This window comes from Artemia sp. Qi Xiang Cuo, chromosome 14 (assembly GCF_049724085.1).
Source record: "Artemia sp. Qi Xiang Cuo chromosome 14, ASM4972408v1, whole genome shotgun sequence".
NCBI classification, from domain to species: Eukaryota; Metazoa; Arthropoda; class Branchiopoda; order Anostraca; family Artemiidae; genus Artemia; species Artemia sp. Qi Xiang Cuo.
The window spans coordinates 6,759,344-6,785,233 of NC_142807.1; the positions used below are offsets into that span (position 1 = coordinate 6,759,344).

Sequence of the window (25,890 nt, forward strand, 5' to 3'; positions counted from 1 at the left end):
TAATGGCTTTTCCAGAGTTGCTATCATTAATAAACATTTGGTACATTTTTTATGTCACTGGAAATAACTAGTTTGACTAATGATATTCTGTTCATTGAGACCCACTTTCTTTTATCGTGTGAAGATCGAATCTTTTGCAGGTTTCATTAAATTTGATATCATTTGGTAATAAAAGTTGACGATACAACATTAGCTTTTTTACCTGCATTGCCTTTTTTGAAAATCATAACGTCGAAATAGACAACAATAAACGAAAAAGAGGTATGCATGACCATTTTTAAGGGGAGAAATACAACATTTTGAATTTTTGTTTCACTATGAAAAAGACTTTCGGAGAGCAGGGAATCAACTGGACAGGTTTTAGACTTTTGTTTCTAAACTAAACTTCGGTTTTAGACTATTCTTCTAGATTATAATAACCTGCATTACGCACGGTAAGACTAAAATCGGTTCTTCGGTACCCGAGTCGGTTGGAACTCTATGAATCTGAATTCGTTCTAATAGCTTGCTAATTTTGGTACCCGGGGCGGACCTCTGTGAATCTAAATTCGGGGTATTAGCTTGATAATTTTGGTACCCGGGTTAGACCTCTTTGATTCTGAATTCGGGGTATTAGCCTGCTTGCTCTAGTACTCGGGTCGGACCTCTAAGAATCTGAATTTGGGCTGTTAGCTTACTAATTTCGGTACCCGGGTCGAACTTCTATGAATTTGAATTCGGGTTGTTAGCTTACTAATTTCGGTACCCGATACGAACCTCTATGAGTCTGAATTCGGGATATTAGCTTGATAATTGTGGTACCCAGGTTGAACTCCATGAATCTGAATTTGGGGTATTAGCTTGCTAATTTTAGCACCCAAGAAATTCGGAGCTATCTAAAGTCGGTGATACAGGTTGATGATTTCGGTGGTCAGGAAGGTAAATGGTGTAATATGGATAGTACGATAGTAGATATGGTGGCTGCTGATGGGATGCTTCCTTGTGTTACGGAAAAACATAACCAGTAATGCAAATGGAAGAAAGCAGGAAACAAATGTTCGTTAGTGCACTATTTCCAGTCTCAATGCAATTTGCATATCAATGTAATTTTATAAGAAAGAAACATCTTTGTGTGATAAAGAAACATCGATTGTTGCTCTAATCCAAGAAAAGGCAGGAAAAGATTTTTCAAAGGTCCTGTCCATTGGAATAGCGACAACAATTGGCAGAAAGGAGGAGGACTCACAATTACTTCCCCAAAAGTTTTTTTGGATAAAAAAAAACTTTTTATGAATTTTTTATTTTTTATAATAACAAAAATATGTTAAAACCCCATACCAAATTTCGACAAATATCGTTTTTATCTTCATAAAAAAAATCCCTGCCCTTCTATGCATTTTCAAGAATTGGTCCACTGCTCGGCACGAAATTCAAAGTTTTTTTTTATCAGAATAAGCGAAATGTACTTTATTGGATTTCCAAGGGTGCCGAAACTTTAGATGTTTTTGATGCCGACACTTTTTGAAACTTTAAAACTTAGAAGCTTTTCGAGACTTTAGATGTCTTTGGAACCCAAAATTAGCTAACTTCTATCCACGGTTTTAGATCACAAGGAGCACGGACCCGGGCACTGAGGACCTGATTTTGGTGAGAACTCATTATGTAATTTTTTTATGTGCAAAATGAGTGAATTTTTGGAGGGTTTGCAGGTTGCAAGAATAAGTTTGAGGATAAGCGTTGAGAAGTTTTTCTGACTAGGAATGATTGAGGGCGAAGAGGTGATCTTAGGTAAAGGGAAAATCAATCAAATGGATTTTCACTCTCCTGGGTAGTATTATCAGTAATGACAATTAATACAGTAAATATGTATAACTAGAAGAGCCAAGGCTTAGGTCTTTTTCCACTGTGGAAAAGAAGTTTGGAAGAATGGAAACATATGTTTGCGAAACAAGATTCGAATAACAAAATCTATAATAGCCTAATGACAGTAATCAAGCATAGTTCAGGAGCGGGGGCGCTTCCAAATGCTGAGGAAGGTTTTTAAATGTTTTCCAGAGGAATTGTATAAGGTTAGTCTCGCAGGAACTGTTTTGACCGTCCGTATTATCAAACAATAAATATATATATATATATATATATATATATATATATATATATATATATATATATATATATATATATATATATATATATATATATATATATATATATATATATATATATATATATATATATATATATATATATATATATATATATATATATATATATATATATATATATATATATATATATGTGTTTCAACCCTCTTTCTGTGGTTATGATGAAGAAGGCTAAAGAGGAATAGGCCATGTTTTGGGGGTGAAGTATGAGAGATTGCCAAAGACTGCGCTTTTGGTCATCAACAGAGGACAAACTAGAAGTAAGGCACCCCCGAGCGGAGTGAAAGGTAAAATTTAACGGATTTTGCAACTTAATTGGAGGGGGTAAAAGGTTAGGATTTTATTAGAAGTTAGGGGTTTATTAGGTTAATGGTTAGGGTTGGAGGAAAAACACGTGCAGCTCTGTTGGCCTCATGCAGCTTGGTAGTATATAGAGCTTTAAATATCTGCTCTCAGATTCTCAATTGAGTTCAATTTCACGGTATAGTCTTTTCCATAACGAATTTAGGGGTTGTGTTCACCTCCTTCGCCTTGCAAATGCGGGGTCTTTTTTTTATAAATTTTGATGGGTAAGTTTAAAATTAATCAGTCTGTTATTGCTATTATTATTTATTTGAAAACCTGAATGTACAAAACCAAACCAAGTAGCAGATAAAGAAAAAAGAACAAAGAAAATAAAACATACGCAATTTACAACACTAAACACTAATGAAACCAATGAACTAGTGAATGTAATACAACCACTTCAAAAGAAGAAGGACAAATGAGCAAAATGAAAATAAAGCTACTTAGTGTTTACTGGAGTATTTAGGGTCGTGATTCTCAACATGGGGCGCAGGCTCCACTAGTGGGGCGTGACAATATCTTGGTGGGTCATGGGCAGGACATGCACCCCTTGGCTGACTACAATTTAGAGCTTGAGTTTTGAAAGAGACATTTTCCCTGCGAATAACGTCACATTCAAGCACATTTAAAAAGCAAAAAAGATGCATGATAGTAATGCAATGACGTTCTACATTCCAAAAAAAACTGTTGTATTCAAATAATATTTTCCATTAACGTAAAATAATATTCAAAATTGAACCAGGTTATATTTTTAAAATAAAACCAGCCAATAATTAGAACTCTGTTTCAGAAATAATATCAGCTGACCAGGGGCAAACGCCTGATTTTTTTCGGGGATATAACAAAAGAAACTAGTTTGAACAAGAAAGTTCCAGAAAACTGGTTTTGGGACCCAGAAAGATACCTAGTTACATAGTTGCCAGGTGGTGGCGCCATTAGGGTGCTTTTTTGAGTTGATTGCGCATTGAATTTTTCAAATTGGCGCATTGCGTCGATTTCGCGCATGTCAAAAAAAAAAATCGGCGCAAATTGGGCGCATTTTGCCTTCTCAATAACAATGACAAAACTCAAAATCTTTAGGTCTAGTGTTTGCTGACAACTACTACTGACAGATTCAGGAATTTGTCTATAAAAACAGATGGAATTTTCAGAACCCCATAGGGATTTTCACATCGCATTCCAGGCTCCATGACGACCTAAATTTTAAATTATCAAAGCGTGCTAAATGACATACTGGAGAGATGTGACCTTCAAGGATCATGCTATTCTTGTGTTCTTCATTAGGAAATCCCATCTATTAGTTATCTTTGTCAAATGCAAGTAGAGAGGGGGGCTCTACTCCGAACGGGACTCCTTATAGGGGCATAGAATACTGACGGGACTCCAAATATGGGCATAGAGTCCCTAGAGAGAACACGTGGTTAATGGGGTCAATGACCTCTTTCTCCAGGTGTGTTTTTGGCACGCTCTCAGCGAATGTTATGCCGTCCAGAAAGAGAAATCAGTGTGACGTAATCAACTAGGACAAATGGATTTTCTGAGAAATTGATTACATAATCGGTAGAACCATATCAGGAGGTCGTGACGGGGGTCCATATATGGACATAGAATGACGTAATCGACTAGGAAAATGGATTTCTGGGAAATTGATTACATAATCAGTAGAACCCTATCAGAAGGTCATGACGGGAGTCCATACATGGGCATAGAATGACGTAATTGACTAGGACAGTTGGATATCTGATAAATTGATTAAATAATCGGTAGAACCATATCAGGAGGTCATGACGGGAGTCCATACATGGGCATTGAATGACGTAATCGACTAGGACAGTTGGATTATTTCAGTAGTGTTTTGTTGCGGCTTACCTTGTCACAGTTACATTCTCTTGATTTTTCAAAGATCATTTTCGATTTCTTTCGTTGAAATGCAAGAGTTGGATTATTTCAGTTTTCGTGGTTTACCTTGTCACAGTTACATTCTCTCGATTTTTCAAAGTTTATTTTGAATTTCTTTCATTGAAATGCAAGAGTTGGAATATTTCAGTAGTGTTATGTTGTGGTTTACCGTGTCATACTTACATTCTCTTGATTTTTCAAAGTTCATTTTGAATTTCTTTCATTGAAATGCAAGAGTTGGAATATTTCAGTTTTCGTGGTTTACCTAGTCACAGTTACATTCTCTTGATTTTTCAAAGTTCATTTGAATTTCTTTCGTTGAAATGCAAGGGTTGGATTATTTCAGTAGTGTTTTGTCGTGGTTTACTTTGTCACAGCTACATTCTCTTGATTTTTCAAAGTTCATTTGAATTTCTTTCATTGAAATGCAAGAGTTGGAATATTTCACTAGTGTTTTGTCGTGGTTTACCTTGTCACAGTTACATTTTTTCGATTTGTCAAAGTTCATTTTGAAGTTCTTTCATTGAAATGTAAGAGTCGGATTATTTCAGTAATGTTTTGTCATGGTTTACCATGTCACAGTTACATTCTCTTAATTTTTCAAAGTTCATTTTGAATTTCTTTCGTTGAAATGCAAGAGTTGGATTATTTCAGTAGTGTTTTGTCATGGTTTACCTTGTCACAGTTACATTCTCTTGATTTTTCAAAGTTCATTTTGAATTTCTTTCGTGAAATGCAAGAGTTGGACTATTTCAGTTTTCGCGGTTTACCATGTCACAGTTACATTCTATTGATTTTTCAAAGTTCATTTGAATTTCTTTCGTTGAAATGCAGGAGTTGGATTATTTCAGTAGTGTTTCGTCGTGATTTACTTTATCACAATTACATTCTCTTGATTTTTCAAAGTTCATATTGAATTTCTTTCGTTGAAATGCAAGAGGTGGAATATTTCAGTAGTGTTTTGTCATGGTTTACCGTGTCACAGTTACATTCTCTTGATTTTTCAAAGTTCATTTTGAATTTCTTTCATTGAAATGCAAGAGTTGGAATATTTCAGTAGTGTTTTATTGTGGTTTACCTTGTCACAGTTACATTTTCTTGATTTTTCAAAGTTCATTTTGAATTTCTTTCGTTGAAATGCAAGAGTTGGATTATTTCAGTACTGGTTTGTTGTGGTTTACTTTGTCACAGTTACATTCTCTCGATTTTTTCAAAGTTCATTTTGAATTTCTTTCATTGAAATGCAAGAGTTGGATTATTTCAGTACTGGTTTGTCGTGGTTTATCATTTCACAGTTACATTTTCTTCATTTTTCAAAGTTCATTTTGAATTTCTTTCATTGAAATGCAAGAGTTGGGATATTTCAGTAGTGTTTTGTCGTGGTTTACCTTATCACAGTTACATTCTCTTGATTTTCAAAGTTCATTTTGAATTTCATTCATTGAAATGCAAGAGTTGGAATATTTCAGTAGTGTTTTGTCGTGGTTTACTTTGTCACAGTTACATTCTCTTGATTTTTCAAAGTTCATTTGAATTGCTTTCCTTGAAATGCATGGGTTGGAATATTTCAGTAGTGTTTTGTTGCGGCTTACCTAGTCACAGTTACATTCTCTTGATTTTTCAAAGTTCATTTTGAATTTCTTTCGTTGAAATGCAAGAGTTGGATTATTTCACTAGTGTTTTGTCGTGGTTTACCTTGTCACAGATACATTCTCTTGATTTTTCAAAGTTCATTTTGAATTTCTTTCATTGAAATGCAAGAGCTGGATTATTTCAGTACTGGTTTGTCGTGGATTACCATATCACAGTTACATTCTCTTGTTTTTTCAAAGTTCATTTTAAATTTCTTTCATTGAAATGCAAGAGTTGCAATATTTCAGTAGTGTTTTGTTGTGGTTCACCTTGTCAGAATTACATTTTCTTGATTTTTAAAAGTTCATTTTGAATTTCTTTCATTGAAATACAAGAGTTGGAATATTTCAATAGTGTTTTGTTGTGGTTTACTTTGTGACAGTTACATTCTCTTGATTTTTCAAAGTTCATTTTGAATTTCTTTCCTTGAAATGCATGGGTTGGAATATTTCAGTAGTGTTTTGTTGCGGCTTACCTAGTCACAGTTACATTCTCTTGATTTTTCAAAGTTCATTTTGAATTTCTTTCGTTGAAATGCAAGAGTTGGATTATTTCACTAGTGTTTTGTCGTGGTTTACCTTGTCACAGATACATTCTCTTGATTTTTCAAAGTTCATTTTGAATTCTTTCGTTGAAATGCAAGAGTTGAATTATTTCAGTAGTGTTTTGTTGTGGTTTACCGTGTCACAGTTACATTCTCATGATTTTTCAAAGTTCATTTTGAATTTCGTTCATTGACATGCAAGAGATGGAATATTTCAACAGTGTTTTGTTGTGGCTTACTTTGTCACAGTTACATTCTCTTGATTTTTCAAAGTTCATTTGAATTTCTTTCGTTGAAATGCAAGAGTTGGAATATTTCAGTAGTGTTTTGTCATGGTTTACCGTGTCACAGTTACATTTTCTTGATTTTTCAAAGTTCATTTTGAATTTCTTTCATTGAAAAGCAAGAGTTGGAATATTTCAGTAGTGGTTTATCGTGGTTTACCTTGTCACAGTTACTTTCTCTTAATTTTTCAAAGTTCATTTTGAATTTCTTTCGTTGAAATGCAAGAGTTGGATTATTTCAGTACTGGTTTGTTGTGGTTTACTTTGTCACAGTTACATTCTCTCGATTTTTTCGAAGTTCATTTTGAATTTCTTTCATTGAAATGCAAGAGTTGGATTATTTCAGTAGTGTTTTGTTATGGTTTACCTTGTCACAGTTACATTTTCTTAATTTTTCAAAGTTCATTTTGAATTTCTTTCGTTGAAATGCAAGAGTTTGATTATTTCAGTAGTGTTTTGTCGTGTTTTACCATTTCACATTTACATTCTCTTAATTTTTCAAAGTTCATTTTGAATTTCTTTCGTGAAATGCAAGAGTTGGATTATTTAGTTTTCGCGGTTTACCTTGTCACAGTTACATTCTATTGATTTTTCAAAGTTCATTTGAATTTCTTTCGTTGAAATGCAGGAGTTTGATTATTTCAGTAGTGTTTCTTCGTGATTTACTTTATCACAATTACATTCTCTTGATTTTTCAAAGTTCATATTGAATTTCTTTCGTTGAAATGCAAGAGTTGGAATATTTCAGTAGTGTTTTGTCGTGGTTTACCGTGTCACAGTTACATTCTCTTGATTTTTCAAAGTTCATTTTGAATTTCTTTCATTAAAATGCAAGAGTTGGAATATTTCATTAGTAGTTTATTGTGGTTTACCTTGTCACAGTTACATTTTGTTGATTTTTCAAAGTTCATTTTGAATTTCTTTCGTTGAAATGCAAGAGTTGGATTATTTCAGTACTGGTTTGTTGTGGTTTACTTTGTCACAGTTACATTCTCTCGATTTTTTCAAAGTTCATTTTTAATTTCTTTCATTGAAATGCAAGAGTTGGAATATTTCAGTAGTGTTTTGTCGTAGTTTACCTTATCACAGTTACATTCTCTTGATTTTCAAAGTTCATTTTGAATTTCATTCATTGAAATGCAAGAGTTGGAATATTTCAGTAGTGTTTTGTCGTGGTTTACTTTGTCACAGTTACATTCTCTTGATTTTTCAAAGTTCATTTAAATTTCTTTCCTTGAAATGCATGGGTTGGAATATTTCAGTAGTGTTTTGTTGCGGCTTACCTAGTCACAGTTATATTCTCTTGATTTTTCAAAGTTCATTTTGAATTTCTTTCGTTGAAATGCAAGAGTTGGATTATTTCACTAGTGTTTTGTAGTGGTTTACCTTGTCACAGATACATTCTCTTTATTTTTCAAAGTTCATTTTGAATTTCTTTCATTGAAATGCAAGAGTTGGATTATTTCAGTACTGGTTTGTCGTGGTTTACAATTTCATAGTTACATTTTCTTGATTTTTCAAAGGTCATTTTGAATTTCTTTCATTGAAATGGAAGAGTTGGAATATTTCAGTATTGTTTTGTCGTGGTTTACCTTATCACAGTTACATTCTCTTGATTTTTCAAAGTTCATTTTGAATTTCTTTGATTGAAATACAAGAGTTGGAATATTTCAGTAGTGTTTTGTTGTGGTTTACTTTGTCACAGTTACATTCTCTTGATTTTTCAATGTTCATTTGAATTTCTTTCCTTGAAATGATGGGTTGGAATATTTCAGTAGTGTTTTGTTGCGGCTTACCTAGTCACAGTTACATTCTCTTGATTTTTCAAAGTTCATTTTGAATTTCTTTCGTTGAAATGCAAGAGTTGGATTATTTCACTAGTGTTTTGTCGTGGTTTACTTTGTCACAGATACATTCTCTTGATTTTTCAAAGTTCATTTTGAATTCTTTCGTTGAAATGCAAGAGTTGGATTATTTCAGTAGTGTTTTGTTGTGGTTTACCGTGTCACAGTTACATTCTCATGATTTTTAAAAGTTCATTTTGAATTTCGTTCATTGACATGCAAGAGATGGAATATTTCAACAGTGTTTTGTTGTGGCTTACTTTGTCACAGTTACATTCTCTTGATTTTTCAAAGTTCATTTGAATTTCTTTCGTTGAAATGCAAGAGTTGGAATATTTCAGTAGTGTTTTGTCATGGTTTATCGTGTCACAGTTACATTTTCTTGATTTTTCAAAGTTCATTTTGAATTTCTTTCGTTGAAAAGCAAGAGTTGGATTATTTCAGTAGTGGTTTATCGTGGTTTACCTTGTCTCAGTTACATTTTCATGATTTTTCAAAGTTCATTTTGAATTTCTTTCATTGAAATGCAAGAGTTGGAATATTTCAGTAGTGGTTTGTTGTGGTTTACTTTGTCACAGTTACATTCTCTCGATTTTTTCAAAATTCATTTTTAATTTCTTTCATTGAAATGCAAGAGTTGGATTATTTCAGTACTGGTTTGTCGTGGTTTACCATTTCACAGTTACATTCTCTTGTTTTTTCAAAGTTCATTTTGAATTTCATTCATTGAAATGCAAGAATTGGAATATTTCAGTAGTGTTTTGTCGTGGTTTACCTTATCACAGTTACATTCTCTTGATTTTTCAAAGTTCATTTTGAATTTCATTCATTGAAATGCAGGAGTTAGAATATTTCAGTAGTGTTATGTCGTGGTTTACTTTGTCACAGTTACATTCTCTTGATTTTTCAAAGTTCATTTGAATTTCTTTCCTTGAAATGCATGGGTTGGAATATTTCAGTAGTGTTTTGTTGCGGCTTACCTAGTCACAGTTACATTCTATTGATTTTTCAAAGTTCATTTTGAATTTCTTTCGTTGAAATGCAAGAGTTGGATTATTTCACTAGTGTTTTGTCGTGGTTTACCCTGTCACAGTTACATTCTCTTGATTTCTCCAAGTTCATTTTGAATTTCTTTCGTTGAAATGCAAGAGTTGGATTATTTCAGTACTGGTTTGACGTGGTTTACCATTTCACAGTTACATTTTCTTGATTTTTCAAAGTTCATTTTGAATTTCTTTCATTGCAATGCAAGAGTTAGTATATTTCAGTAGTGTTTTGTCGTGGTTTACCTTATCACAGCTACATTCTCTTGATTTTTCAAAGTTCATTTTGAATTTCATTCATTGAAATGCAAGAGTTGGAATATTTCAGTAATGTTATGTCGTGGTTTACTTTGTCACAGTTACATTCTCTTGATTTTTCAAAGTTAATTTGAATTTCTTTCCTTGAAATGCATGGGTTGGAATATTTCAGTAGTGTTTTGTTGCGGCTTACCTAGTCACAGTTACATTCTCTTGATTTTTCAAAGTTCATTTTGAACTTATTCGTTGAAATGCAAGAGTTGGATTATTTCACTAGTGTTTTGTCGTGGTTTACCTTGTCACAGATACATTCTCTTGATTTTTCAATTTTCATTTTGAATTTCTTTCGTTGAAATGCAAGAGTTGGATTATTTCAGTAGTGTTTTGTTGTGGTTTACCGTGTCACAGTTACATTTTCTTGATTTTTCAAAGTTCATTTTGAATTTCGTTCATTTAAATGCAAGAGTTGGAATATTTCTGTAGTGTTTTGTTGTGGCTTACTTTGCCACAGTTACATTCTCTTGATTTTTCAAAGTTCATTTTGAATTTCTTTCGTTGAAATGCAAGAGTTGGAATATTTCAGTAGTGTTTTGTCGTGGTTATATTTGTCACAGTTACATTTTCTTGATTTTTCGAAGTTCATTTTGAATTTCATTCATTGAAATGCAAGAGTTGGAATATTTCAGTGGTGTTTTGTCGTGGTTTACCTTGTCACAGTTACATTCTATTGGTTTTTCAAAGTTAATTTGAATTTCTTTAATTGAAATGCATGGGTTGGAATATTTCAGTAGTGTTTTGTTGCGGCTTACCTAGTCACAGTTACATTCTCTTGATTTTCAAAGTTCATTTTGAATTTCATTCATTGAAATGCAAGAGTTGGAATATTTCAGTAGTGTTTTGTCGTGGTTTACTTTGTCACAGTTACATTCTCTTGATTTTTCAAAGTTCATTTAAATTTCTTTCCTTGAAATGCATGGGTTGGAAGATTTCAGTAGTGTTTTGTTGCGGCTTACCTAGTCACAGTTACATTCTCCTGATTTTTCGAAGTTCATTTTGAATTTCTTTCGTTGAAATGCAAGAGTTGGATTATTTCACTAGTGTTTTGTGGTGGTTTACTTTGTCACAGATACATTCTCTTGATTTTTCAAAGTTCATTTTGAATTTCGTTCATTGAAATGCAAGAGTTGGATTATTTCAGTACTGGTTTGTCGTGGTTTACCATTTCACAGTTACATTTTCTTGATTTTTCAAAGTTCATTTTGAATTTCTTTCATTGAAATGCAAGAGTTGGAATATTTCAGTAGTGTTTTGTCGTGGTTTACCTTATCACAGTTACATTCTCTTGATTTTTCAAAGTTCATTTTGAATTTCATTCGTTGAAATGCAAGAGCTGGAATATTTCAGTAGTGTTTTGTTGTGGTTTACTTTGTGACAGTTACATTCTCTTGATTTTTCAAAGTTCATTTTGAATTTCTTTCCTTGAAATGCATGGGTTGGAATATTTCAGTAGTGTTTTGTTGCGGCTTACCTAGTCACAGTTACATTCTCTTGATTTTCAAAGTTCATTTTGAATTTCTTTCGTTGAAATGCATGAGTTGGATTATTTCACTAGTGTTTTGTCGTGGTTTACCTTGTCACAGATACATTCTCTTGATTTTTCAAAGTTCATTTTGAATTCTTTCGTTGAAATGCAAGAGTTGAATTATTTCAGTAGTGTTTTGTTGTGGTTTACCGTGTCACAGTTACATTCTCATGATTTTTCAAAGTTCATTTTGAATTTCGTTCATTGACATGCAAGAGATGGAATATTTCAACAGTGTTTTGTTGTGGCTTACTTTGTCACAGTTACATTCTCTTGATTTTTCAAAGTTCATTTGAATTTCTTTCGTTGAAATGCAAGAGTTGGAATATTTCAGTAGTGTTTTGTCATGGTTTACCTTGTCACAGTTACATTCTCTTCATTTTTCAAAGTTCATTTTGAATTTCTATCATTGAAAAGCAAGAGTTGGAATATTTCAGTAGTGGGTTGTCGTAGTTTTCCTTGTCACAGCTACATTCTCTTAATTTTTCAAAGTTCATTTTGAATTTCTGTCGTTGAAATGCAAGAGTTGGAATATTTCAGTACTGGTTTGTTGTGGTTTACTTTGTCACAGTTACATTCTCTCGATTTTTTCGAAGTTCATTTTGAATTTCTTTCATTGAAATGCAAGAGTTGGATTATTTCAGTAGTCTTTTGTTATGGTTTACCATGTCACAGTTACATTCTCTTAATTTTTCAAAGTTCATTTTGAATTTCTCTCGTTGAAATGCAAGAGTTGGATTATTTCAGTAGTGTTTTGTCGTGATTTACTTTATCACAATTACATTCTATTGATTTTTCAAAGTTCATTTTGAATTTCTTTCGTGAAATGCAATAGTTGGATTATTTCAGTTTTCGTGGTTTACCATGTCACTGTTACATTCTATTGATTTTTCAAAGTTCATTTGAATTTCTTTCGTTGAAATGCAAGAGTTGGATTATTTCAGTAGTGTTTCGTCGGGATTTACTTTATCACAAGTACATTCTCTTGATTTTTCAAAGTTCATTTGAATTTCTTTCGCTGAAATGCAAGAGTTGGAATATTTCAGTAGTGTTTTGTCGTGATTTACCTTGTCACAGTTAAATTATCTCGATTTTTCAAAGTTCATTTTGAATTTATTTCATTGAAATGCAACAGTTGGAATATTTCATTAGTAGTTTATTGTGGTTTACCTTGTCACAGTTACATTTTGTTGATTTTTCAAAGTTCATTTTGAATTTCTTTCGTTGAAATGCAAGAGTTGGATTATTTCAGTACTGGTTTGTTGTGGTTTACTTTGTCACAGTTACATTCTCTCGATTTTTTCAAAGTTCATTTTGAATTTCTTTCATTGAAATGAAAGAGTTGGATTATTTCAGTACTGGTTTGTCGTGGTTTACCATTTCACAGTTACATTCTCTTGTTTTTTCAAAGTTGATTTTGAATTTCTTTCATTGAAATGCAAGAGTTGGAATATTTAAGTTGTGTTTTGTCGTGGTTTACCTTATCACAGTTAAATTCTCTTGATTTTCAAAGTTAATTTTGAATTTCATTCATTGAAATGCAAGAGTTGGAATATTTCAGTAGTGTTTTGTCGTGGTTTACTTTGTCACAGTTACATTCTCTTGATTTTTCAAAGTTAATTTGAATTTCTTTCCTTGAAATGCATGGGTTGGAATATTTCAGTAGTGTTTTGTTGCGGCTTACCTAGTCACAGTTATATTCTCTTGATTTTTCAAAGTTCATTTTGAATTTCTTTCTTTGAAATGCAAGAGTTGGATTATTTCACTAGTGTTTTGTCGTGGTTTACCTTGTCACAGATACATTCTCTTTATTTTTCAAAGTTCATTTTGAATTTCTTTCGTTGAAATGCAAGAGTTGGATTATTTCAGTACTGGTTTGTCGTGGTTTACAATTTCATAGTTACATTTTCTTGATTTTTCAAAGTTCATTTTGTATTTCTTTCATTGAAATGCAAGAGTTGGAATATTTAAGTTGTGTTTTGTCGTGGTTTACCTTATCACAGTTACATTCTCTTGATTTTTCAAAGTTCATTTTGAATTTCATTCATTGAAATGCAAGAGCTGGAATATTTCAGTAGTGTTTTGTTGTGGTTTACTTTGTCACAGTTACATTCTCTTGATTTTTCAAAGTTCATTTTGAATTTCTTTCCTTGAAATGATGGGTTGGAATATTTCAGTAGTGTTTTGTTGCGGCTTACCTAGTCACAGTTACATTCTCTTGATTTTTCAAAGTTCATTTTGAATTTCTTTCGTTGAAATGCAAGAGTTGGATTATTTCACTAGTGTTTTGTCGTGGTTTACCTTGTCACAGATACATTCTCTTGATTTTTCAAAGTTCATTTTGAATTCTTTCGTTGAAATGCAAGAGTTGGATTATTTCAGTAGTGTTTTGTTGTGGTTTACCGTGTCACAGTTACATTCTCATGATTTTTCAAAGTTCATTTTGAATTTCGTTCATTGACATGCAAGAGATGGAATATTTCAACAGTGTTTTGTTGTGGCTTACTTTGTCACAGTTACATTCTCTTGATTTTTCAAAGTTCATTTTGAATTTCTTTCGTTGAAATGCAAGAGTTGGAATATTTCAGTAGTGTTTTGTTGTAGTTTACCGTGTCACAGTTACATTCTCTTGATTTTTCAAAGTTCATATTGAATTTCTTTCATTGAAAAGCAAGAGTTGGAATATTTCAGTAGTGGTTTGTCATGGTTTACCTTGTCACAGTTACTTTTTTTGATTTTTCAAAGTTCATTTTGAATTTCTTTCGTTGAAATTCAAGAGTTGGATTATTTCAGTACTGGTTTGTCGTGGTTTACTTTGTCACAGTTACATTCTCTTGATTTTTTAAAAGTTCATTTTGAATTTCTTTCATTGAAATGCAAGAGTTGGATTATTTCAGTACTGGTTTGTCGTGGTTTACCATTTCACAGTTACATTTTCTTGATTTTTAAAGTTCATTTTGAATTTCTTTCATTGAAATGCAAGAATTAGAATATTTCAGTAGTGTTTTGTCGTGGTTTACCTTATCACAGTTACATTCTCTTGATTTTTCAAAGTTCATTTTGAATTTCATTCATTGAAATGCAGGAGTTGGAATATTTCAGTAGTGTTATGTCGTGGTTTACATTGTCACAGTTACATTCTCTTGATTTTTCAAAGTTCATTTGAATTTCTTTCCTTGAAATGCATGGGTTGGAATATTTCAGTAGTGTTTTGTTGCGGCTTACCTAGTCACAGTTACATTCTATTGATTTTTCAAAGTTCATTTTGAATTTCTTTCGTTCAAATGCAAGAGTTGGATTATTTCACTAGTGTTTTGTCGTGGTTTACCTTGTCACAGTTACATTCTCTTGATTTTTCAAAGTTCATTTTGAATTTCTTTCATTGAAATGCAAGAGTTGGATTATTTCAGTACTGGTTTGTCGTGGTTTACCATTTCACAGTTACATTTTCTTGATTTTTCAAAGTTCATTTTGAATTTCTTTCATTGAAATGCAAGAGTTGGAATATTTCAGTAGTGTTTTGTCGTGGTTTACCTTATCACAGCTACATTCTCTTGATTTTTCAAAGTTCATTTTGAATTTCATTCATTGAAATGCAAGAGTTGGAATATTTCAGTAGTGTTATGTCGTGGTTTACTTTGTCACAGTTACATTCCCTTGATTTTTCAAAGTTCATTTGAATTTCTTTCCTTGAAATGCATGGGTTGGAATATTTCAGTAGTGTTTTGTTGCGGCTTACCTAGTCACAGTTACATTCTCTTGATTTTTCAAAGTTCATTTTGAACTTATTCGTTGAAATGCAAGAGTTGGATTATTTCACTAGTGTTTTGTCGTGGTTTACCTTGTCACAGATACATTCTCTTGATTTTTCAAATTTCATTTTGAATTTCTTTCGATGAAATGCAAGAGTTGGAATATTTCACTAGTTTTTTGTTGTGGTTTACCGTGTCACAGTTACATTTTCTTGATTTTTCAAAGTTCATTTTGAATTTCGTTCATTTAAATGCAAGAGTTGGAATATTTCAGTAGTGTTTTGTTGTGGCTTACTTTGCCACAGTTACATTCTCTTGATTTTTCAAAGTTCATTTTGAATTTATTTCGTTGAAATGCAAGAGTTAGAATATTTCAGTAGTGTTTTGTCGTGGGTTTCTTTGTCACAGTTACACTCTCTTGATTTTTCAAAGTTCATTTTGAATTTCTTTCATTGAAAAGCAAGAGTTGGATTATTTCAGTAGTGTTTGCTTGTGGTTTACCTTGTCACAGTTACATTCTCTTGATTTTTCAATGTTCATTTTGAATTTCTTTCTTTGAAATGCAAAAGTTGGAATATTTCACTAGTGGTTTGTTGTGACTTACCTTGTCACAGTTACAATCTCTTGATTTTTTTAAGTTTATTTTGAATTTCATTCGTTGAAATGCAAGAGTTGGAATATTTCAGTAGTGTTATGTAGTGGTTTACTTTGTCACAGTTACATTCTTTTGTTTTTTCAAAGTTCATTTTTAATTTATTTTTTTCAGTAGCGTTTCGTTGTGGTTTACCTGGTCACTGTTAAATTCGCTTGATTTTTCAAAGTTCTTTTTGGATTTCTTTCGTTAAAATGTAAGAGTTGGAATATTTCAGAAGCGTTTTGTCGTGGTTTACCTTGTCACTGTTACATTCTCTTGATTTTTCAAATTCATTTTCGATTTCTTTCATTGAAATGCAAGAGTTGGAATATTTCAGTTGTGTTTTGTTGAGGTTTACCTTGTCACAGTTAAATTCTCTTGATTTTTCAAAGTTCATTTTGAATTTCTTTCATTGAAATGTAAGAGTTGGAATATTTCAATAGTGTTTTTTCGTGGTTTACCTTGTCACAGTTACATTCTCTTGATTTTTCACTGTTCATATTGGATTTCTTTCATTGAAATGCAAGAGTTGGAATATTTCAGTAGTGTTTTGTCGTGGTATACCTTGTCACAGTTACAATCTCTTGATTTTTCAATGTTAATTTTCTATTTCTTTCATTAAAATGAAAGAATTGGAGTATTTCAGTTGTGTTTTGTTGTGGTTTATCTTGTCAAAGTTACATTATCTTAATTTTTAAAAGTTAATTTAGAATTGATATAGTTTAAATGCTAGAGTTGGAATATTTCTGTAGTTTTTTGTCATGGTTTACCTTGTCACACTTATATTTTCTTGATTTTTCAAAGTTAATTTTGAATTTTTGTCATTGAAATGAAAGATCTGTATTAGTTCAGTTTTGATTTATCTTTGTTTCCCATGTAACAGTTACATTTTATTTATTTTTACAATTTCATTTTGAATTTCTTTCGATTAAATGAAAGAGTTTGATTATTTCAGTTGAGTTTTGTCAGGGTTTACCATGTCATAGGTAGTTTGTATTGGTTTTTCAACGTTCATATTAGTTTTCTTTCATTTAAATGCAAGATTTGAAATACTTCAGTAGTGTTTTGTCGTGGTTTACCTTGTAACAGTTAAATTCACTTGATTTTTCAAAGTTCATTTTGATTTTATTTAGCTGAAATGCAAGAGTTGGAATATTTCAGAAGTGTTTTGTCGTGGTTTACTTTGTCACAGTTAAATTCTCTTGATTTTTCAAAGTTCATTTTGAATTTCTTTCAGTAAAATTCAAGAGTTGGAATATTTCAGTAGTGTTTTGTCTTGGTTTACCATGTCACAGTTACATTCTCTTGATTTTTCAAAGTTCATTTTGAATTTCATTCGTTGAAATGCAAGAGTTGGAATATTTCAGTAGTGTTATGTCGTGGTTTACTTCGTCACAGCTACTTTCTCATGATTTTTCAAAGTTCATTTGAATTTCTTTCCTTGAAATGCAAGGATTGAAATATTTCACTAGTGTTTTGTTGCGGCTTACCTTGTCACAGCTATATATTTCTTGATTTTTAAAAGTTCATTTTGTATTTCTATCATTGAAATGCAAGAGTTTGAACATTTCAGTAGTGTTTTGTCGTGGTTTACCTTGTCACACTTACATTTTCTTGATTTTTCAAAGTTCATTTTAGATTTCTTTCATTGAAATGCAAGAGTTGTTATATTTCAGTAGTGTTTTGTCGTGGTTTACCTTGTCAAAGTTACATCCTCTTGATTTTTCAAAGTTCATTATGGATTTCTTTCGTTGAACTGCAAGAGTTGAATTATTTAAGTAGTGTTTTGTCGTGGTTTACCCCGTCAGAGTTACATTCTCTTGATTTTTCAAAGTTCATTTTGGATTTCTTTCATTGAAATGCAAGAGTTGGAATATTTCAGTAGAGTTTTGTCATGGTTTACCTTGTCACAGTTACATTCTCCTAATTTTTCAAAGTTCCTTTTGAATTTCTTTCTTTGAAAAGCAAGAGTTGGAATATTTCAATAGTTTTTTGTCGTGGTTTACCTTGTCAAAGTTACATTCTCTTGATTTTTCAAAGTTCATTTTGAATTTCTTTCGTTGAAATGCAAGAGTTGAAATATTTCAGTAGTGTTTGGTTATGGTTTACCTTGTCACAGTTACATTTTCTTGATTTTTCAAAGTCCATTTTGAATTTCTTTCATTGAAATGCAAGAGTTGGAATATTTCAGTAGTGTTTTGTCATGGTTTACCTTGTCACACTTAAATTTTATTGATTTTTCAAAGTTCATTTTGAATTTCTTTCATTGAAATGCAAGATATGGATTATTTCAGTAGTGTTTTGTCGTGGTTTACCTTGTCAAAGTTACATTTTCTTAATTTTTCAAAGTTCCTTTGAATTTCTTTCATTGAAATGCAAGAGTTGGAATATTTCAGTAGTGTTTGGTTATGGTTTACCTTGTCATAGTTACATTCTCTTGATTTTTCAAAGTTCCTTTTGGATTTCTTTCATTGAAATGCAAGAGTTAAAATATTTCAATAGTGTTTTCTCGTGGTTTACCTTACGACACTTACATTCTGTTGATTTTTCAAAGATCATTTTGGATTTCTTTCGTTGAAATGCAAGAGTTGGAATATTTCAGTAGTGTTTTGTCGTGGTTTACTTTGTCAAAGTTACATTCTCTTAATTTTTCAAAGTTCATTTTGGATTTTGTTCGTTGAAAGGCTAGATCAAGTTAGGTTAGGTTAAGTTAGGTTAAGTTAGGTTAGGTTAGGTTAGCCTACGTACGCGCGCGTACGTAGGCTAACCTAACCTAACTTAACCTAACTTAACCTAACCCAACTTGATCTAGCCTTTAACGAACAAAATCCAAAATGAACTTTGAAAAATTAAGAGAATGTAACTTTGACAAAGTAAACCACGGCAAAACACTACTGAAATATTCCAACTCTTGCATTTCAACGAAAGAAATCCTAAATGATCTTTGAAAAATCAACAGAATGTAAGTGTCGTAAGGTAAACCACGAGAAAACACTACTGAAATAATCCATCTCTTGCATTTCAATGAAAGAAATTCAAAATGAACATTCAAAAATCAATAGAATTTAACTGTGACAAGGTAAACCATGACAAAACACTACTGAAATATTCCAACTCTTGCATTTCAATGAAAGAAATTCAAAATGAACTTTGAAAAATCAAGAAACTGTAACTGTGACAAGGTAAACCACAACCAAACACTACTGAAATATTCCAACTCTTGCATTTCAACGAAAGAAATCCAAAATGAACTTTGAAAAATTAAGAGAATGTAATTTTGACAAGGTAAACCACGACAAAACACTATTGAAATATTCCAACTCTTGCTTTTCAACGAAAGAAATTCAAAAGGAACTTTGAAAATTAAGAGAATGTAACTGTGACATGGTAAACCATGACAAAACTCTACTGAAATATTCCAACTCTTGCATTTCAACGAAAGAAATCCAAAATGAACTTTGAAAAATCAAGAGAATGTAACTCTGACACGGTAAACCATGAAAAAACACAACTGAAATAATTCAACTCTTGCAGTTCAACGAGAGAAATCCATAATGAACTTTGAAAAATCAAGATAATGTAACTGTGACAAGGTAAACCACGACAAAACACTACTGAAATATAACAACTCTTGCATTTCAATGAAAGAAATTTAAAATGAACTTTGAAAAATCAAGAAAATGTAAGTGTGACAAGGTAAACCACGACAAAACACTACTGAAATATTATAACTCTTGCATTTCAATGAAAGAAATTCAAAATGAACTTTGAAAAATCAAGAGAATGTAACTGTGACAAGGTAAGCCGCAACAAAACACTACTTAAATATTCCAACCCTTGCATTTCAAGGAAAGAGATTCAAATGAACTTTGAAAAATCATGAGAATGTAGCTGTGACAAAGTAAACCACGACATAACGCTACTGAAATATTGCAACTCTTGCATTTCAACGAATGAAATTCAAAATGAACTTTGAAAAATCAAGAGAATGTAACTGTGACATGGTAAACCATGACAAAACACTACTGAAATATTCCAACTCTTGCATTTCACTGAAAGAAATTCAAAATGAACTTTGAAAAATCAAGAGAATATAACTTTGACAAGGTAAACTACGACAAAACGCTTCTGAAATATTCCAACTCTTGCATTTCAACTAAAGAAAGTCAAAATGAACTTTGAAAAATCAAGCGAATGTAACTGCGACAAGGTAAACCACGACAAAACACTACTGAAATATTCCAACTCTTGCATTTTAATGAAAGAAAACCGAAATGAACTTTGGAAAATCAAGAAAATGTAACTGTGACAAGGTAAACCACAACAAAACACCACTGAAATATTCCAACTCTGGCATTTTAACGAAAGAAATTCAAAATGAACTTTGAAAAATCAAGAGAATGTAACTGTGACACGGTAAACCATGACAAAACACTACTGAAATAATCCAACTCTTGCATTTCACCGATAGAAATTCAAAATTAACTTTGAAAAATTAAGAGAATGTAACTGTGACAAGGTAAAGCACAACAAAACACTACTGAAATATTCCGACTCTTGCATTTCAATGAAAGAAATCGAACATGAACTTTCATAAATCAAGAGATTGTAACTGTGACAAGGTATACCACGACAAAACACTACTGAAATATTCCAACTTTTGCATTTCACTGAAAGAAATACAATACGAACTTTGAAAAATCAAGAGAATGTAACTGTGACAAGGTAAACAACGAAAAAACACTATTGAAATATTCCAGCTCTTACATTTCAATGAAAGAAATTCAAAATAAACTTTGAAAAATCAAGAGAATTTAACTGTGACAAGGTAAACCTCAACAAAACACTACTGAAATATTCCAACTCTTGCATTTCAATGAAAGAAGTCGAAAATGAATTTGAAAAATCAAAAGAATGTAACAGTGACAAGGTAAACCACAACAAAACGCTTCTGAAATATTCCAACTCTTACATTTCAACGAAAGAAATCCAAAATGAACTTTGAAAAATCAAGCGAATTTAACAGTGACCAGGTAAACCACAACGAAACGCTACTGAAAGAAATAAATTAAAAATGAACTTTGAAAAAACAAAAGAATGTAACTGTGACAAAGTAAACCACTACATAACACTACTGAAATATTCCAACTCTTGCATTTCAACGAATGAAATTCAAAATGAACTTTGAAAAATCAAGAGAATGTAACTGTGACAAAGTAAATCACGAGCAAACACTACTGAAATAATCCAACTCTTGTTTTTCAACGAAAGAAATTCAAAATAAACTTTGAAAAATCAAGAAAATGTAACTGTGACAAAGAAAACCACGGCAAAACACTACTGAAATATTCCAAGTCTTGCATTTCAACGAAAGAAATTCAAAATGAACATTGAAAAATCAAGAGAATGTAACTGTGAAAAAGTAAGCCACAACAAAACACTACTGAAATAATCCAACTCTTGCATTTAAATGAACGAAATTCAAAATGAACTTTGAAAAATCAAGAAAATATAACTGTGACACGGTAAACCACAACAAAACACTACTGAAATAATCCAACTCTTGCATTTCAACGAAAGAAATTCAAAATGAACTTTGAAAAATCAAGAGAATGTATCTGTGACAAGGTAAACCACGACAAAACACTAGTGAAATAATCCAACTCTTGCATTTCAAAGAAAGAAATTCAAAATGAACTTTGAAAAATCAAGAGAATGTAACTGTGACTAGGTAAGCCGCAACAAAACACTACTGAAATATTCCAACCCATGCATTTCAAGGAAATAAATTCAAATGAACTTTGAAAAATCAAGGGAATGTAACTGTGATAAAGTAAACCACGACATAACACTACTGAAATATTCCAACTCTTGCATTTCAATGAATGAAATTCAAAATGAACTTTAAAAAATTAAGAGAATGTAACTCTGATAAGGTAAACCACGACAAAACACTACTGAGATATTCCAACTCTTGCATTTCAATGAAAGAAATTCAAAATGAACTTTGAAAAATCAAGAAAATGTAACTATGAAATTGTAAACCACGACAAACCAGTACTGAAATAATCCAACTCTTGCATTTCAATGAAAGAAATTCAAAATGAACTTTGAAAAATAAAGAGAATGTATCTGTGACAAGGTAAACCACTACAAAACACTACTGAAATAATCCAACTCTTGCATTTCAACGAAAGAAATTCAAAATGAACTTTGAGAAATCGAGAGAATGTAACTGTGACTAGGTAAGCCACAACAAAACACTACTGAAATATTCCAACCCATGCATTTCAAGGAAAGAAATTCAAATGAACTTTGAAAAATCAAGAGAATGTAACTGTGACAAAGTAAACCACGACATAACATTACTGAAATATTCCAACTCTTGCATTTCAATGAAAGAAATTCAAAATGAACTTTGAAAAAACAAGAGAATGTAACTGTGACTAAGGTAAACCACGACAAAACACTACTGAAATATTCCAACTCTTGCATTTCAATGAAAGAAATTCAAAATGTACTTTGAAAAATCAAGAAAATGTAACTGTGAAATGGTAAACCACGACAAACCAGTACTAAAATAATCCAACTCTTGCATTTCAATGAAAGAAATTCAAAATGAACTTTGAAAAAATCGAGAGAATGTAACTGTGACAAAGTAAACCACAACAAACCAGTACTGAAATAATCCAACTCTTGCATTTCAACGAAAGAAATTCAAAATGAACTTTGAAAAATCAAGAAAATGTAACTGTGACAAGGTAAACCACGATAAACCACTACTGAAATATTCCAACTCTTGCATTTCAATGAATTAAATCCAAAATAAGCTTTGAAAAACCAAGAGAATGTATCTGTGACACGGTAAATCACGACAAAACATTACTGAAATATTCCAACTCTTGTATTTCAGCGAAAGAAATTCAAATGAACTTTGAAAAATCAAGACAATGTAACCGTGACAAGGTAAGCCACAACAAAACGCTACTGAAATATTCCAACTCTTGCATTTCAGTGAACGAAATTCAAAATGAACTTGGAAAAATCAAGAGAATGTAACTGTGACACGGTAAACCACAACAAAACACTACTGAAATAATCCAACTCTTGCATTTCAACGAAAGAAATTCAAAATGAACTTTGAAAAATCAAGAGAAGGTATTTGTGACAAAGTAAACCACGACAAAACACTAGTGAAATAATCCAACTCTTGCATTTCAACGAAATAAATTCACAATGAAGTTTGAAAAATCAAGAGAATGTAACTGTGACTAGGTAAGCCGCAACAAAACACTACTGAAATATTCCAACCCATGCATTTCAAGGAAAGAAATTCAAAATAAACTTTGAAAAATCAAGAGAATGTAACTGTGAGAAGGTAAACCACAACAAAACACTACTGAAATATTCCAACTCTTGCATTTCAATGAAAGAAATTCAAAATGAACTTTGAAAAAACAAGAGAATGTAAGTGTGAAATGGTAAACCACGTCAAACCAGTACTGAAATAATCCAACTCTTGCATTTCAACGAAAGAAATTCAAAATGAACTTTGAGAAATCAAGAGAATGTAACTGTGATAAGGTAAACCACGACAAAACACTACTGAAATATTCCAACTCTTGCATTTCAATGAAAGAAATTCAAAATGAACTTTGAAAAATCAAGAGAATGTAACTGTGAAATGGTAAACCACGACAAACCAGTACTGAAATAATCCAACCCTTGCATTTAAATGAACGAAAATCAAAATGAACTTTGAAAAATCAAGAGAATGTATCTGTGACAAGGTAAACCACGACAAAACACTAGTGAAATAATCCAACTCTTGCATTTCAACGAAAGAAATTCAAAATGAACTTTGAAAAATCAAGAGAATGTAACTGTGACTAGGTAAGCCGCAATAAAACACTACTGAAATATTCCAACCCATGAATTTTAAGGAAAGAAATTCAAATGAACTTTGAAAAATCAAGAGAATGTAACTGTGACAAAGTAAACCACGACATAACACTACTGAAATATTCCAACTCTTGCATTTCAATGAATGAAATTCAAAATGAACTTTGAAAATCAAGAGAATGTAACTGTGATAAGGTAAACTACGACAAAACACTACTGAAATATTCCAACTCTTGCATTTCAATGAAAGAAATTCAAAATGAACTTTGAAAAATCAAGAAAATGTAACTGTGAAATGGTAAACCACGACAAACCAGTACTGAAATAATCCAACTCTTGCATTTCAATGAATGAAATTCAAAATTAACTTTGAAAAATCAAGAGAATGTATCTGTGACAAGGTAAACCACTACAAAACACTAGTGAAATAATCCAACTCTTGCATTTCAACGAAAGAAATTCAAAATGAACTTTGAGAAATCGAGAGAATGTAACTGTGACTAGGTAAGCCGCAACAAAACACTACTGAAATAATCCAACTCATGCATTACACTGAAATAAATTCAAATGAACTTTGAAAAATCAAGAGAATGTAACTGTGACAAAGTAAACCACGACATAACACTACTGAAATATTCCAACTCTTGCATTTCAAGGAAAGAAATTCAAAATGAACTTTGAAAAATCAAGAGAATGTAACTGTGCTAAGGTAAACCACGACAAAACACTACTGAAATATTCCAACTCTTGCATTTCAATGAAAGAAATTCAAAATGTACTTTGAAAAATCAAGAAAATGTAACTGTGAAATGGTAAACCACGACAAACCAGTACTAAAATAATCCAACTCTTGCATTTCAATGAAAGAAATTCAAAATGAACTTTGAAAAAATCTAGAGAATGTAACTGTGACAAAGTAAACCACAACAAACCAGTACTGAAATAATCCAACTCTTGCATTTCAACGAAAGAAATTCAAAATGAACTTTGAAAAATCAAGAAAATGTAACTGTGACAAGGTAAACCACGATAAACCACTACTGAAATATTCCAACTCTTGCATTTCAATTAATGAAATCCAAAATAAACTTTGAAAAACCAAGAGAATGTATCTTTGACACGGTAAATCACTACTAAACTTTACTGAAATATTCCAACTGTTGTATTTCAGCGAAAGAAATTCAAATGAACTTTGAAAAATCAAGACAATGTAACCGTGACAAGGTAAACCACAACAAAACACTACTGAAATATTCCAACTCTTGCATTTCAGTGAACGAAATTCAAAATGAACTTGGAAAAATCAAGAGAATGTAACTGTGACACGGTAAACCACAACAAACCACTACTAAAATAATCCAACTCTTGCATTTCAACGAAAGAAATTCAAAATGAACTTTGAAAAATCAAGAGAATGTATCTGTGACAAAGTAAACCACTACAAAACACTAGTGAAATAATCCAACTCTTGCATTTCAACGAAATAAATTCAAAATGAACTTAGAAAAATCAAGAGAATGTAACTGTGACTAGGTAAGCCGCAACAAAACACTACTGAAATATTCCAACCCTTGCATTTCAAGGAAAGAAATTCAAAATGAACTTTGAAAAATAAAGAGAATGTAACTGTGACAAAGTAAACCACAACAAAACACTACTGAAATATTCCAACTCTTGCATTTCAATGAAAGAAATTCAAAATGAACTTTGAAAAATCAAGAGAATGTAACTGCGACAAGGTAAACCACTACAAAACACTAGTGAAATATTCCAACTCTTGCATTTCAACGAAAGAAATTCAAAATGAACTTTGAGAAATCGAGAGAATGTAACTGTGACTAGGTAAGCCGCAACAAAACACTACTGAAATATTCCAACCCATGAATTTCAAGGAAAGAAATTCAAATGAACTTTGAAAAATCAAGAGAATGTAACTGTGACAAAGTAAACCACGACATAACATTACTGAAATATTCCAACTCTTGCATTTCAATGAATGAAATTCAAAATGAACTTTGAAAAATCAAGAG

The 25,890-nt window shown here is 31.7% G+C and overlaps 1 protein-coding gene across 1 annotated transcript in view; it reads left to right on the top strand.

The window, feature by feature from the left end:
* The window catches only part of LOC148944074 (tubulin polyglutamylase TTLL5-like), a 136,971-nt gene that overhangs the window by 38,935 nt on the left and 72,146 nt on the right, over positions 1-25,890 (top strand). The window lies entirely within an intron of this gene.